Source organism: Xyrauchen texanus, chromosome 33 (assembly GCF_025860055.1).
Source record: "Xyrauchen texanus isolate HMW12.3.18 chromosome 33, RBS_HiC_50CHRs, whole genome shotgun sequence".
Taxonomy (NCBI): Eukaryota; Metazoa; Chordata; class Actinopteri; order Cypriniformes; family Catostomidae; genus Xyrauchen; species Xyrauchen texanus.
The window spans coordinates 15,892,974-15,906,776 of NC_068308.1; the positions used below are offsets into that span (position 1 = coordinate 15,892,974).

Below are 13,803 nucleotides of genomic sequence, written 5' to 3' on the forward strand. Positions count from 1 at the left end.
TTTCCCATTCCAGCATTCATTTATCAATGGTACTGCCCCTGTTACCATGGTAACAGTGCATGTGTTGACTCTGTTTTCTTCTCCACGCCATGGCTCTGTTTCGTACAGTGATTATGAAAGAAACTAATCTGTGCACTAGTCATAACTCAAACTGGACTCTCAAAACCTCTTTCTTTCGAATGATGTTATTTTATCATTGATCTATAAAGTGGTCACCAAGTGCATAAAGTACAGGGATCTGTTTGTTTTCCACAACATAGATTTGGATAGTGACCAGATTTGCATGCATATCATGTTATTCTGTCGAACACAATGCAAGATGTTATGCAGAATGTTAGGGACTGACAGCCTCAGTCACCATTCACTTTCATTGTATGGATACGATTTTGAATAATTGTAATAATCACCATAATCTGAATAAATAATCACCATAATCTGAATAAATTAAGACATTCACATTCTGTCCATGCTATTCTCTTTGTGCAATAATGGAGATGCTTGTTTTTGCCACTTGTTATGCTGCTCATTATTCATTTAGTAAACGGATTCATTTTCATTCATGTTCTTAACAGTTGTACACAAGAGTGTGATGAATGTAAAATGGATGTCATGTTCTTGCTACAAAAATGCTTCTTCAATAACTTACATTTTTACAAATGTCTGAATATACCAAAATTATGTTTGTTTGGACATTCATAGATTTAAATGCATGTTTGATAATGGTGGATATTCTGAATAAGATCTTTACACAACCTAAAATTCTGATTAATACAGGTGCATCCAAGTCTTAATGAGATGTTTTGAAATCAGAATATTGGCTTAATCTGATTATACAAATCTGGTAAATACGTTTACATGATGCTAATCAAAATATGACATACTATATAGCATTCTATAATAATGACCTGAGATGTCAGTGAAATATGAATGGAGTTGTACCAATTCAGAAAACACCATAAGCGTTATTTTTACTAAGACTCATTGTAGTAAACTGAATAAAGTTTTTACATGAACCACAATTCAGATTAATACAGGCATATGCCAGCTGTCTTTTCAGAATTCTACAACCAGAATATTGCTTAATCTGTTTTTTACATGACACTTACATAATCAGAATATGACCAACATCTGATTAATAGTAATAAATAGCAATTATTTAATTAAACTTTTTTTTATTTTTTGCTGTCTTTCATTTAAACCATGAATATACATTTTAAACTACAACCATCTGACAGTTTCAATTTAAGTGACATTGGAAGACTGAACCTCTATCCATAAGCATGTGAGCAGGTGTCAGACCTATCACTGTGTTTGTTTTGGTGTACTCACAGTTACTGTAGATTCTCGCTCCAGCTTTCTGGTGGGTGAAGTAGACACAGGACTCTGAGAGAAGACATAAAACTGAGCGTCAGACATGGTGCATGTATTGTTGGTATTATGATGCTGTTGTTGTTCCTGCTGTAATGAGTGAGCTTGGGAGGGGTGCAGCATATGTCTGCATGTGAGGTGTGAGTTGCTACACTCTATAAATTGTCACCCCTAGCAAGGGAGGGAAGGAGAAGAGAGGGGGCTGTGAAAAAGGAAGGAAGAAAAAGAGGGTGGGTGGTAAGAAAGCTCAAAGAAAACTCCCTTTCTCCCTTAGTCTCTTTTTCATACGATCATGACAGCAACTTTATTGAATGCTCATTAAAGGTGAAATGTTTAATTGAAACATGTACATTTATGCATTTGGCAGACACTTTTATCCAAAGCGACTTACAGTGCAATTATTACAGGGACAATCCCCCCGGAGCAACCTGGAGTTAAGTGCCTTGCTCAAGGACACAATGGTGGTGGCTGTGGGGTTAGAACCTGTGACCTTCTGAAACAAATTCTGAAATCTTTCAAGCTAGTGGCCTGAACACTACCCTATCTTCCATTGGCTGGACAAACAGATAGTCATGCCCCACTCTATTGGCTGAGCCAATGTTTCGGTGTCTGGATGGTTGTGCTGCTCAAATCAAGGAGGTACATAAGACTTGGAGAAACTATGCGTTACCATTCCCATTCAATTAAATGGTAGTTGCTTGGCTGGCACAAGAGCCCTTGGATGTACGCGATTTGAAATCTGCCAACTTTGCTAATGGGCACGCAGTTCTGGACATGGAGATTGCTGAGCCAATCAAGAGTCATAACTGCTTTGTGACAAATCACTTTGGAGCCCAATATTAAACCAGCTGGTAGATGCTGTAACTACACCACTAAGTGTATTTTTTGCAAGAAATATAATATAATATAAATATAAAATAATGTAATATAAGTGCTGTCAATTGATAAAAAAATTTAATTGAATTAATTACATGGTATGGCAATTAATTAATTGAATTAATCATAATTAATTGTAATATTTGCTAAGATGGCCCCTCAATATATAATGATTTAATAATTATAAATATAAATACTATTATAAATTTAGATCATTAAAATGCAGTACACTCTTGTGGCAAACGAGTGAAGAATTGATAAGCCAAAACAAACAATTGGCTTTAGAATCCAAAATACTGTTTATTTCCATATTATTAAACATACAGTAAGCATAATCATAGGCCTACAGTCCACAGTAATCCAATTTTCAATTAAATTTGTCAATCTGTCCGAGATAGATTTATTATAAGGGCTTTTCTAAAGATGCATCAATGTACACCTACGTCAGACAGATGATTATGACCATCTTACTTTGGTTGCGTCATGTCATAAAAATACCGTTCTTAGGTCGCTGTGAATTTTTTTTTAGAGATTTAAATCACAGTGAATGAACATGTTAAATCGACAAACCTAAATATAATATAATACAAGTAAATTCTGGTCCTTGAATTTGATTGGACGAGCGGCATTCCAAGAATGCTGAATACAGTCCATCAGCACTGGGATGCTTCACATTTGTCTCATTCTACTTCTCCATGTTCGTGGCTTTCCAAAACACGGTGGGGATTTTAATGCATTGCTCATTTTGATTTCACTCATTGATTCATTTAGTGACCATTTCTAGAGATTGGATATGTCTGCCAACAGCAACAAATGAGTGTCTTTGTTAAAAGTGAGTCATTCAATCATTGACTAAACTAGTTTGTTAAAAAAACAGCCCAAAAAGAATTGCCCACCAACGAAACATAAGAAGTGAAAGAGAACAATTCATTCACTTAAAAGATGTGTTCAAAAACATATTTTTGGGGCTATATTCTTAAAAGCATGAAACTGCAACTTTTTTTTATTTCAGGTTAAAAACTCTCAGATGAGATGTGTCTGTCTTGGCATTTAGATGAATGTAATCCGGGAGAAGCAGACTACATCTGTGAGATCAGACATACCTGTTGATCTGTGCTTGTCTTCCGCATCAGTACATGTGACTGTTCAGTCGGTTGCAGTGGGCTACCATTGCCATGAAATCCATTCACTGCAAAGAAAAACAGACAGTGGGAAAAGTCTGATTTAGGACAAGAAGAGATCTTCATTTTCATTTTATCCTCTTCAATAGATAACATCAAGTTCATATAACAAAGCATATGAGACATATAGCAATTTGATATGAAATGAATGCACTACTTACATAGCATTATTGTGTACAGCATCAATGCTAAATGTCTAAATTTCTATATTTTTTTTTTTTATCCAATTCCTAAAGTGCTTTGCACAATACATATTGTACCAAAGCCACTTTACAGTTAACAATGCCTTAAAGAAATAGTTCACACAAAAATGAGAACTCTACCTTAATTTAGTCACCCTCATGTCATTCTAAATCTGTTTTCCATGAAACCACAAAAGGTGAATGTGACGAGGAGGATGGTGTGGCCGGGCCATGAGTATGCACGCCCAGCGTTGAATTGTCCTAATCAGCTGGGAGGGGGATAAAGATGAGCCGTAGCCGCCAGTTCGAGAGAGAGACACATGTGGCCGCTGTGTGTGCGTGTCTGTATGTTTATGTTTAAGATCAGTTATGTCATTAAAGGTATGTAGACTATTCTGCCGATATATTGTATGATATATTATATATATGAACTCGATATATTGGTGCCAAAACCCGGGAAGGAGGAGGGATGCTGTCATGGAGTCCTCGCCACTGCCATCCACCAGGGGACGGAGTTGCCGCAGCCGGCCACCAGGACTCAGAGGTACCGCTTCCGTCTTCCAGGAAGGGGATGAGCTGTTACCATTCACTATGGGTTGGAGGACTCGCTGCTGTCCGCCAGGGGAGGAGTGGCTGTTGTCCGCCATAGAGCGAACCAGTCTATGGCGTGTCCTGGGACCGGGAGCGAGTTTCTCTCTCTCTCTCTCTCTCTCTCTGTCTCTGTCTCTCCCCTCGTCTCTCCCAGAGCTCCAGAGAAGCGGGTAAGACCTTCCTGGAGAAGGATGGCTGGAAGGGCAACACCTCCCCTCCAGGAAGGGATGGGAGTACATCAAGCCGAAGATTTCCCTAATCAGCCGGGAGGGGGATAAAGACGAGTTGGAGGCACCATTTCGAGAGAGAGAGACACACGCAGCCACTGTGCGTCTCTGCATTTATGTTTGTTTAAGTTCTGTTAAGACATTTAAGTTATGTTGACTGTTCAGCCAGTTCCCGCCTCCTCCTTGCCCATCCTCTGAACCAATTACAGTGAATTATTGATGAATATCCTGACTCCATATAATGAAAGAGAAAGGTTCATAAAAGAGCTCCATACTAAATTTGTATTTGTTATTCACAGAAAATGTTGATGAAAAGTCATATGGTGCTTGACATTACAGTATGTTGCCATAATAACTACTTTTATTAAACAGTATTTTTTGACCACTCCCCTTTCAGCTTTAGTCAAACAAACCGATAGTCCTGCCCTAAACTCACTCTATTGGTTGAGCCAATATTGTATAGGCTGGTCAGAATGCTCAAAACAAGGAGGTCTATAATACTTTGAGAAAACTATGTGTTAGAATAGATGATAGAAGTTGCTTGACTAGAGCAGCTCCCCAGGATGTCCATGATTTGAAATCTTCCAGAGGTTTTTGAGCCAATTACCTAAACCAAAAATGCCATGTAACTAATGTTATATTCCAAGACTTCTGAAGCTATATGATAGCTTTGACAAACAAGGCACATTTCTATTCACTATTCATTGAAAGTCTTGTACACGAGTTGTATGAACCATTTTTATGATGCTTTTATGGTGCTTTTTTTTTTTTTTTTTTTGCTTGACATTATAAAGAAAAGTGTGGCCTGTATATTCTTAATAAAAATAGCACCATTCTTTTGCATTTAGACCCAATATCTCAGATTTCCTTCCAGACACTTTTATGGCACCTCCCCTCTCAGTCTAAGTTAAACACCCTGACTTTATTTCTAGACCAATATAGCATTTCCTGATTCTGATTGTCTACACTATTCTTTTCCATTGAGATTGGGTAATTTGAAATGTCAGGCCAAAAAGCCCTTAGCTCCAATTTATGGATCCTATGCATACAATGTTAGTTATCACCCACTCCACAATTAGCAAAAATTAGTCTGAGAGACACTTTAACCTTTAGTTGAGTAATTTCATTTGAACTATTTATCATAAGTTTTAAGAAGTAAACAATGCACTTTCAACAGCCTTTTTGTCCAGGCACTGATCTCTTACATAATCCCATAATAGTAAAGAAATACCACTAAATATGAATAAATATTTTACACTCACCAAGCACCGAATGTAAGTAAAAACTGGCTTTGGCGAGGTAAATAAAAGGACTTATTTTCTAGTGAAAAATGTAGCTACTTGCCATTGGCTGGTCACAGAACTAAAATGTTACATTTAAAGGTTCACTCTGAAACTCCACTAAAACTAAACAGGCACATGTAAAAGTGAAAATGGATATTTAGAGTAAAAAAGGGACTTAGATTTTGATGTTTGTCACCCACACCAATCATATCACTTCTGAATATTTAGATTTACACCGCTGAACTCATGTGGATTACTTTTCTGTTTCCTTAATGTGATTTTTGGAGCTACAAAGGTCTGGATGCCATTCACTTGCATTGTATGGACTTACAGTGTGGACATATTCTTCTAAAAACCTTTTTTTGTTTTCAGCAGGAGAGAGAAAGTCATACACATCTGGGATGGCATGAGGGTGAGTAATGATGAGGTAAATTTCATTTTAGGTTGAACTATCCCTTTAATTCAAATAGTAAGAATTATAGTCTGAACCCCTGCTGAAGTAAGTGACATTAGATATTTAAATCCAAGACATGATTCACTAAAGATAAACATTTGTAGCAACTGACATTTTGTTTTTGTTGTTGTTTTTATTTACCCCTAAACCACTTAATATATGAGCCACAAAGAGAGACAGAGACTCATCTCATTAGCAATAAGCGATTTTTTTTGGACTTAGCATTTCTTATATATGATGCTGCAACTGACACACTGTTTTCACTAATATTCCCAAAAAAAAAAAAAAAAAAAAAAAAAAATGCACAGTGGTAAATATTCTCACTTGCCAATTCACTTTCTCAATTCACTGCCACTTTACAAATCTCTATTGGGCGCTTCTCTTGTCTCTTGAGTGGATCATTCAAGCTTCCTTTTATATTCAGAACGATGAAACTTTTAATTTGACAGGGCTTTATGCTGAGATCTCCATCCTGAACATGTCTACTCTTTCCTTCCTCAGTCCATATGCAATGACACTCATCTTTCTTGAGCTGGGTCTTAATTTAATTTGTATAGAGTGTGCCTTTTCCATGCTGAATCTCTGGTAAACTCCATTTTACTGTAATTCTATCAACAAGATGGTGCTTTGTGCTAGTAGACATTGTAAAATGCTGATAACCAGTGCAAATCAAATCAAGATGAGTACTGAACAGAACATGAGGTGGCTCAGGACAGAAATGGGGACAATAAATGGCTCCATTAGGGAGTCTTTTGATGAATTGGGGAGACAAGCCATTGTGTTGGCTTGTCTCAAGTGTTGAACATAAGGGTGATCTGCAGTGTGGTCCAAAAGACCACATTGAAAATCTGGAATTAAACAAAGTTTCTGGATATTTTTATTTCTTTTTTTTTTTTTTAAAACAAATTCACTTTATGACATACAATTCTATTTTTGCTCACTAATCCAGGGACTTTAATTATTGTGGATTTCCTATACCATAACCTTGATGTGATTTTTTGTCATAAGGTCATCATGTAAAATTTATTCTTGTCTACCTGTCCAACATATTAAATACTAAAATGTGAGTACTGAAATGTGCACTCTCTGTGCTATGTTAAAGGTGCTGTGAGCGATTTCAGCCATTTTGCTAACTTCCTCTAGCCTTAGCTATTGAATCAGCCCACCCTCACATAATGGTAAAAATCAAAGTCACCTGACTCTTTTTTGCTGTTTACAGAGCCTAGACTGTCACAGAGATAGGTATTAGTTTTCAGGATATCTATTTCACGACTGTTATTTTTTAAATTTAAAAGCATATTATTGCCATACAATTATTATATAATCATGAAAACATCTTTAGAAAAAAGCACACCAGCTTCAAAACATCTCCACAGTTTGAATATGTTAATGTTATAGAAAGAGGGACTTCCGCATACCATGCCGTATTATCCTTATAACCCCTGTGTAAAGCACCAAATTATTTAATTGAGCAATGGAACATGTAGTAAATAACTAGTAGCACTTGTAACAGAAGTTTGGGTTTCTATGATTCTATGAAGAATGCTTAAACTGTTGTGTAAGAAAGAAGTTCTATACACTATAGCGTTTTATGGGCAAAAACCTGAAAATTGTTTTAGTTAAAAACATGTACATTTTGTATCTGTCCACTACTCATAGTCAGGGTTGGGGAGTAACAGAATACATGTAACGTGATTACGTATTTAAAATATAAGTAACTGTATTCCACTACAGTTACAATTTAAATAATTGGTAATTAGAACACTGTTACAGTTAAAGTGTATTTTGATTACTGAAGAGATTAATTTGCATTTTATTGTCATTTGTTTCATTTAATATTTAGTCGTTTCAGATGGAAAACATTTATACATATAAATGATGCGATCCAAAGTGCATTTGAACAGCGGTGAAACACTTTCTTATGATGTGATAACATTCATGCGAGCGGACAGAGAAGTACGTTTGAAGAAAGTTTGAAGTAAGTTTGGAGCAGAAGAAATAGAAATAAACCTTGTGTAAATTGTCAGCTTTACACTAAGCTAAAATGCTATTTCTAACTATGTTACATGCACACGTCACCAGACACGATCATATATTTTTATCAAGAAAATTCATGTTGGATCATAATTTCTTTTTTCTAGTAAGACCTTTGATATTAGGGATATTAGGATATAAAAATGTTGGTATTGTTTTCCTGTAAAAATATCTTAAAAATCCTTAAGATCAATTTGATTTATCTTGTTTTAGAAACAACACTGCATAAGATATTTAGGTTTTTCAGAGAATATATATTTTTAACATGTGTATTTTGTCTTACTGCACTGACAGAGTTTTTATAGTCAAAACAACAGAAAAAATCTACCAGTGCTGAAGAAGTAACCCAAAGCATTTAGAATAAGTTACTGATCTTGAGTAATCTGATGGAATATGTTACAAATTACATTTTAAAGCATGTATTCTGTAATCTGTAGTGGAATATATTTCAAAAGTAACCCTCCCTACCCTGCTCATAGAAATATATTATTTTCTGTTCTCTTCTTTCTTTTAAAAGAAAGTTAAAAGATTTCCTTGAACTGTTTTTTGAATGTGCGCAAAACTGTTGAAAACTTGCATTACTTTCAGTGAAGTAAGTTTCAATTGAACACTGGGAAGGACACGTCAACACATCACTAAACTTCAACACCTGTTTACCGGTGTTTTCAGAACAACGGGCACGTTTTAGGAGAGGAGAAAGAGCTTGCACACTCATCGGTGCCAGATTGCGCAACTAAAGTGTAACACTGTCAGAATATTTTAACTGTGCAAGTGTTAAGATCGGATTTGGAGATTTCCTCTTGTTATATATGGCAATGCCAAATATTTTTAATATTTCTAATTCTGATTGGCTAATCGATGTCGTTTAAAGTCTGTTATATATTAAACGAAAAGAATTATAATATTTTACATGTATGATTATTTCCAAGCAACCTAATTCATGACACAATTGATCTAAAGGGGGTGGCAAGGGGGGACGGTGTCTTTACAAGGGGGGTGGTATTTGCCATTTCTTTAAACAAGGAGGATGGCTTCCACTCTCAAATCCAGCCTTGGTAATAGGTACACATTATGTGTGGTTTTCCAAAAAAAAAAAATTGTGCTTATGGCTTCTTTAAGTCACTTTGGTGAGAAAGCATCATCAAGACCATACGTGCAAATGTATTTTAAACTATCAAACATATAAATCTAAGCTTTTTTGCTGTTGATATTTCGGTTGTGAAGGTTGTTAATATCCACTGCTAGAGATTCACAAAGACTGTTCATATGACTCCAGTGTTCCAAGCCACAGATAAAATTGAAACACAGGAAATCTGTAATCAGAGGCCTCTGTGGAATTCACTGCACCCTGTAGAAGAGATAAAGCGCCTCTGGCCAAAAGCACTAACAGAGAATGCTTCCATTCTGTTTAGATATTTCATCCATGTCTTTTCATTTCCCCCTATTTAGACTGTCTATCTGAGAAGATAACTGTTTTAAACTGCAGATTGTTTATACATACAGATTTACATAATTAAAGAGCAGTTTTACCTGTAGGTACAGAATTCTTATGTTTTAATGGAGTTTTGGGGGTGCCAGGCGTGCTGGACGGCCTTTCCCATGTCGTCTCTGAAAAAGAAGAGCAGATCCAGACAATTTCCCATTAATACATAATCTATCTTCTGTCCTATATGACAGGTTTCACATAATAATTAGGTGCAGATACAGGTTAAGCACCAAGCCTCATTTGCCACATTTACATTCTGAAAACTCAAAATTCAAATAACCCAATAATCAGTATCATTATATCATAATAATTAAGGTGTGCTGCTGATCAGGTACAGTGGGGTTCATAAGCTTGAAAATTTAAAATTCAGCAATTATTGATCATGGTTAATGTTAATTTAAGCATTTCAGAATTTTGAATATGTTAACATTAGTTAATACACAAAACATGAACTAACAATGAACAATTGTATTTTTATTACCAAACATTACCAAAGATTAAAGTAAAAAATATATATGTGTTCATTTGTTAGATTATGATACCTAATGCATTAAGTAAGGGATATTGTACAGTCAGTCAGTTGTTATAGCACATTAACGAATGGAACCTTGTTGTGAAGTGTAAATGTTCCCAAGCTGCTTCCATTAAAAAAAACACAATAGGCTCTTTCATACATTCTCAAATCATGCTGCATGGATCATCTGGTTTTGCACAACCTTATGGAATCCATGCCAGCTTGAGTGCATGTTGTCATTAAAGCAAAACATGCACATTCAAAGACAAATTCAAAAGTTTTTTATTTATTATTATTAAAAAAAACACAAAGATGCATTTTCACTTTTGGACCCCACTGTATATATGCACTAAACCCTCATACAAAAGGGGAGTAAACAATATACAGTACATGAATACCCAAACTGAAACAGTGCTTGATAAAGTAATGCATAAAGCTTTGCTACTTTTAGATCCAAACCTTCGTGAGTACTATTATGTTTTTACTCTGTAGTGAAGGAGGCACCGCTAAACACATCAGTTCAGATTAAATGACATAAACGTGGGAAAGATCTATCAGAGGGGCATTTTGTTTGAAAATTATGAAGCATGTGATCAAAGATGTAGAAAATCACATAAATTAGCAATACAAATACAAATGCATGCATTCACTCAGTTAAAAGACTGATGTTATATTCAGAAGCACACATTTATTCCTCCTCATGAACATCAATAAAGTTCTGTTGCAACAATTTGTATTCCTCTGATACCTCTTGTTAGGCTTATTGTCTTCACTAATGCCGAGCAATGTGTTTTTCTGATTGTGTCTGAATAATCAAAATATGCGTATTTGTATCGACTTAACCATTTCATATACAGAATCCTTTAGCAAGTTCGAAATCAGCCTGACAAACATCTGACAGTATCTGATTGAGCAAGGGCTATGAAACAGAAAAGCTGGTTACTAAGCAACAAGCATCTGAGAAACTGATAAGTCGAATTATTTCCTTCAAACGATCTTTGAGCAGTTGGACAGGCAGGACTGGGCATGAGATCTATTGTTGTACTTTGTGCTCACGAGCGACTGATCTTATAGCCAAAAAGAGACCATACCGAGCTCTGTGGTGAATATTGTAGTTTCGGCACTTTGAGCAATGAATACTGGCCTACTTACTGTATGTGTTCTGTAATTCATCTTTAATTTACCACCATCTGTATTATCTCCACTGTCATTCTTCAGCTGCACAAGTCACAAGTGTTGAATCAAACAATAAGGAAACATCGTGTTACAAGTAAAAGGAGCCTATACAACCTCAAACCTGGTTTTACTTCATTTTAAAGTGGTATAATTTGGTAAAGTATATTGTTTGCTTTGTTTTCAGTATATGTTCTGACTGCAAACAAGATATCACATTTATAACTTGTATTTATCTTGCACTGCTCAAGGACTTGTTGAACAGTCTCTACTGTCAACCTTTCCTCTGAAGGTTATACGAGGTTGATCTGGCACCAGTAGTAGTTTATTTCTGAGTTAAGTGCGTGCCCAGCAGAAAACATGTCCACAAAACCACACTACAGCTGTGAAGAGGAAGGAAATCACGCAAGACACCAAAACCTAGCGACAGCATTCCCCTCCACACGTTACCATGGCAATCACACAACATAACAACCCTCTGTTGAAATGGCGTGAACTGAAACACACAACAAAACACCCCCTGAAAACATGACCAACTAAAAATCACAAAATTCAAGTCCTTAAAAGACTCTCGCTACATTTAACTTGCATTCTATTTGTTCTGAGGTTTAATAGTTGAATGAGTAACAAATTTAAAAGCTAATTATGTCCCAATAATCATTAAACAGGCTTGAAAGGATTTGGGTGGCTAGACTAAACAGTAGAAATGTTTCAGTCAGTGCGTTCCAGCGTGTGTTATTCACAGTCTAACTATGATTCGTGTAATTGGTTGGTTAAGAGATAGAAAAGGTGCAATATGTAACAATTTTCATGTAATATTTGCCTTTTTTTTTAGTTTTATGTGTGAATGGCTTGTAACGCAACTTAAAAACTGAGCCCTTCCCGGACTTCGTAGGTTGCCTATTAAAGCCTGTAGACTGATTTTCACGTGAAGGGAGCGGGCCGCTTTTGCCGGAAAAATCCAAAGGATGTGATGTTTATGCGCATTCCTGAGAGCCTTAAGGCGCATAAAGCCTTATAGCGGCAACAAACTGCAACACTAGGTTTCACTATATTAGAGATGGAATCCAGCAAACGGCCAGCTCACAGCACAACACCTCCTACACAAACTCAGAGTAAGCCAAAAAAAATAATAAAATGCATCTACTGAATCCCGTCTGGCTAAGCGGGAACTTGATCGTGGTCAAGTGAAAACAAGAGTGAACATCGGCAGAGCATTTGATTCCTGGAGGGACCTTTGTTCTGAATTGGAGTTTTCTATTTGGACAGGTAAAGTTACATAACTGCAAAGCATGTGAAATACAGTGCCATAAGGATTGATCTGTGCAATTTTTGCTAACTTGATCTTGCCTGCACAGTAACTGTCATAATCAATGTTAATCTGTAATTATTCAGCAAGGTAAACTACAATAATACATGAAATGAATGCTAGACAATGTTCAAGATAATGCAAAAAGCTCCATTCATTAGTGTGACGTAACTTGGTTATACAGAAAATATATACAATCTATTATTATAAAACAATAGTGCATCGATATATCAAAATGACAGCTGTGATTGAATCACATCAATACTGAATTGTGTCAACATATTTATAATGTACAGTCTATACAGCTACTGTCATCATCCACCAAATGTATCTAACAGCTATAGATAAAGCTGGCTAGCTAGCTAACGCCGATATTGACTATCATATAAATGCATATAAACATCCGTCACAACAGACGCTTCATGATTGTAATAGGTTTGCTTTTGACTCGACGCGCCACTCATGTCCGTTGTAGACAGGGTGTAATAATACAACATGGCCAAATTGGAATATGAAAGAAAATCCCTTTTACTCCCTTATAGTAAAATAAACAAACCAATAAACTACTGTGAGTGATTTTTATGACATATTATTAAGTTTAACCCCTTATCCAAACCTTTACCAAAGAGTCTTACCCCTTACTTTAACCTTAAGCCCAACCATGATTTTCATAGGAAAATCACTGTCGTGTTCTATTGAGGAAAGACACGTTCTTCCGATTTTCCCTAAAATAACTCTGAATCCAAACCCCAAACCTAAACTCAGGGCTCGAGATGACAATATTTTGCCACTGTTTTACAATAGAAATGTTACAGTGAGAGCAATTTCTTAATTTATGTTAACATCATGTGGAAATGAAACCCACATAGATTTTCAATGGTGCAAACACCTGTTGACTTATCTCTAGCAGGGCTCATTGAACAACATCCAATAGAACATTTAGTATAAAAATGTGCACATTTAGAGACATTTTGAGAAATTTTATTTGTATACTTAACATTTTTTGAGAAAGAATTGTCATTCACTTCCATTTTCTAGTAAATTATAAGATCTGATGTGCTCTAATACTCTCGTATATTGTGAGTTGCATGCATCCAAAACGGGGAGGCTGCTATTATGATTTTT

The 13,803-nt window shown here is 35.9% G+C and overlaps 1 pseudogene; it reads right to left on the reverse strand.

Annotated features, from left to right (window-relative positions):
- Positions 1-13,803, reverse strand: part of LOC127626540 (growth arrest-specific protein 7-like) — a 55,056-nt pseudogene that overhangs the window by 24,454 nt on the left and 16,799 nt on the right.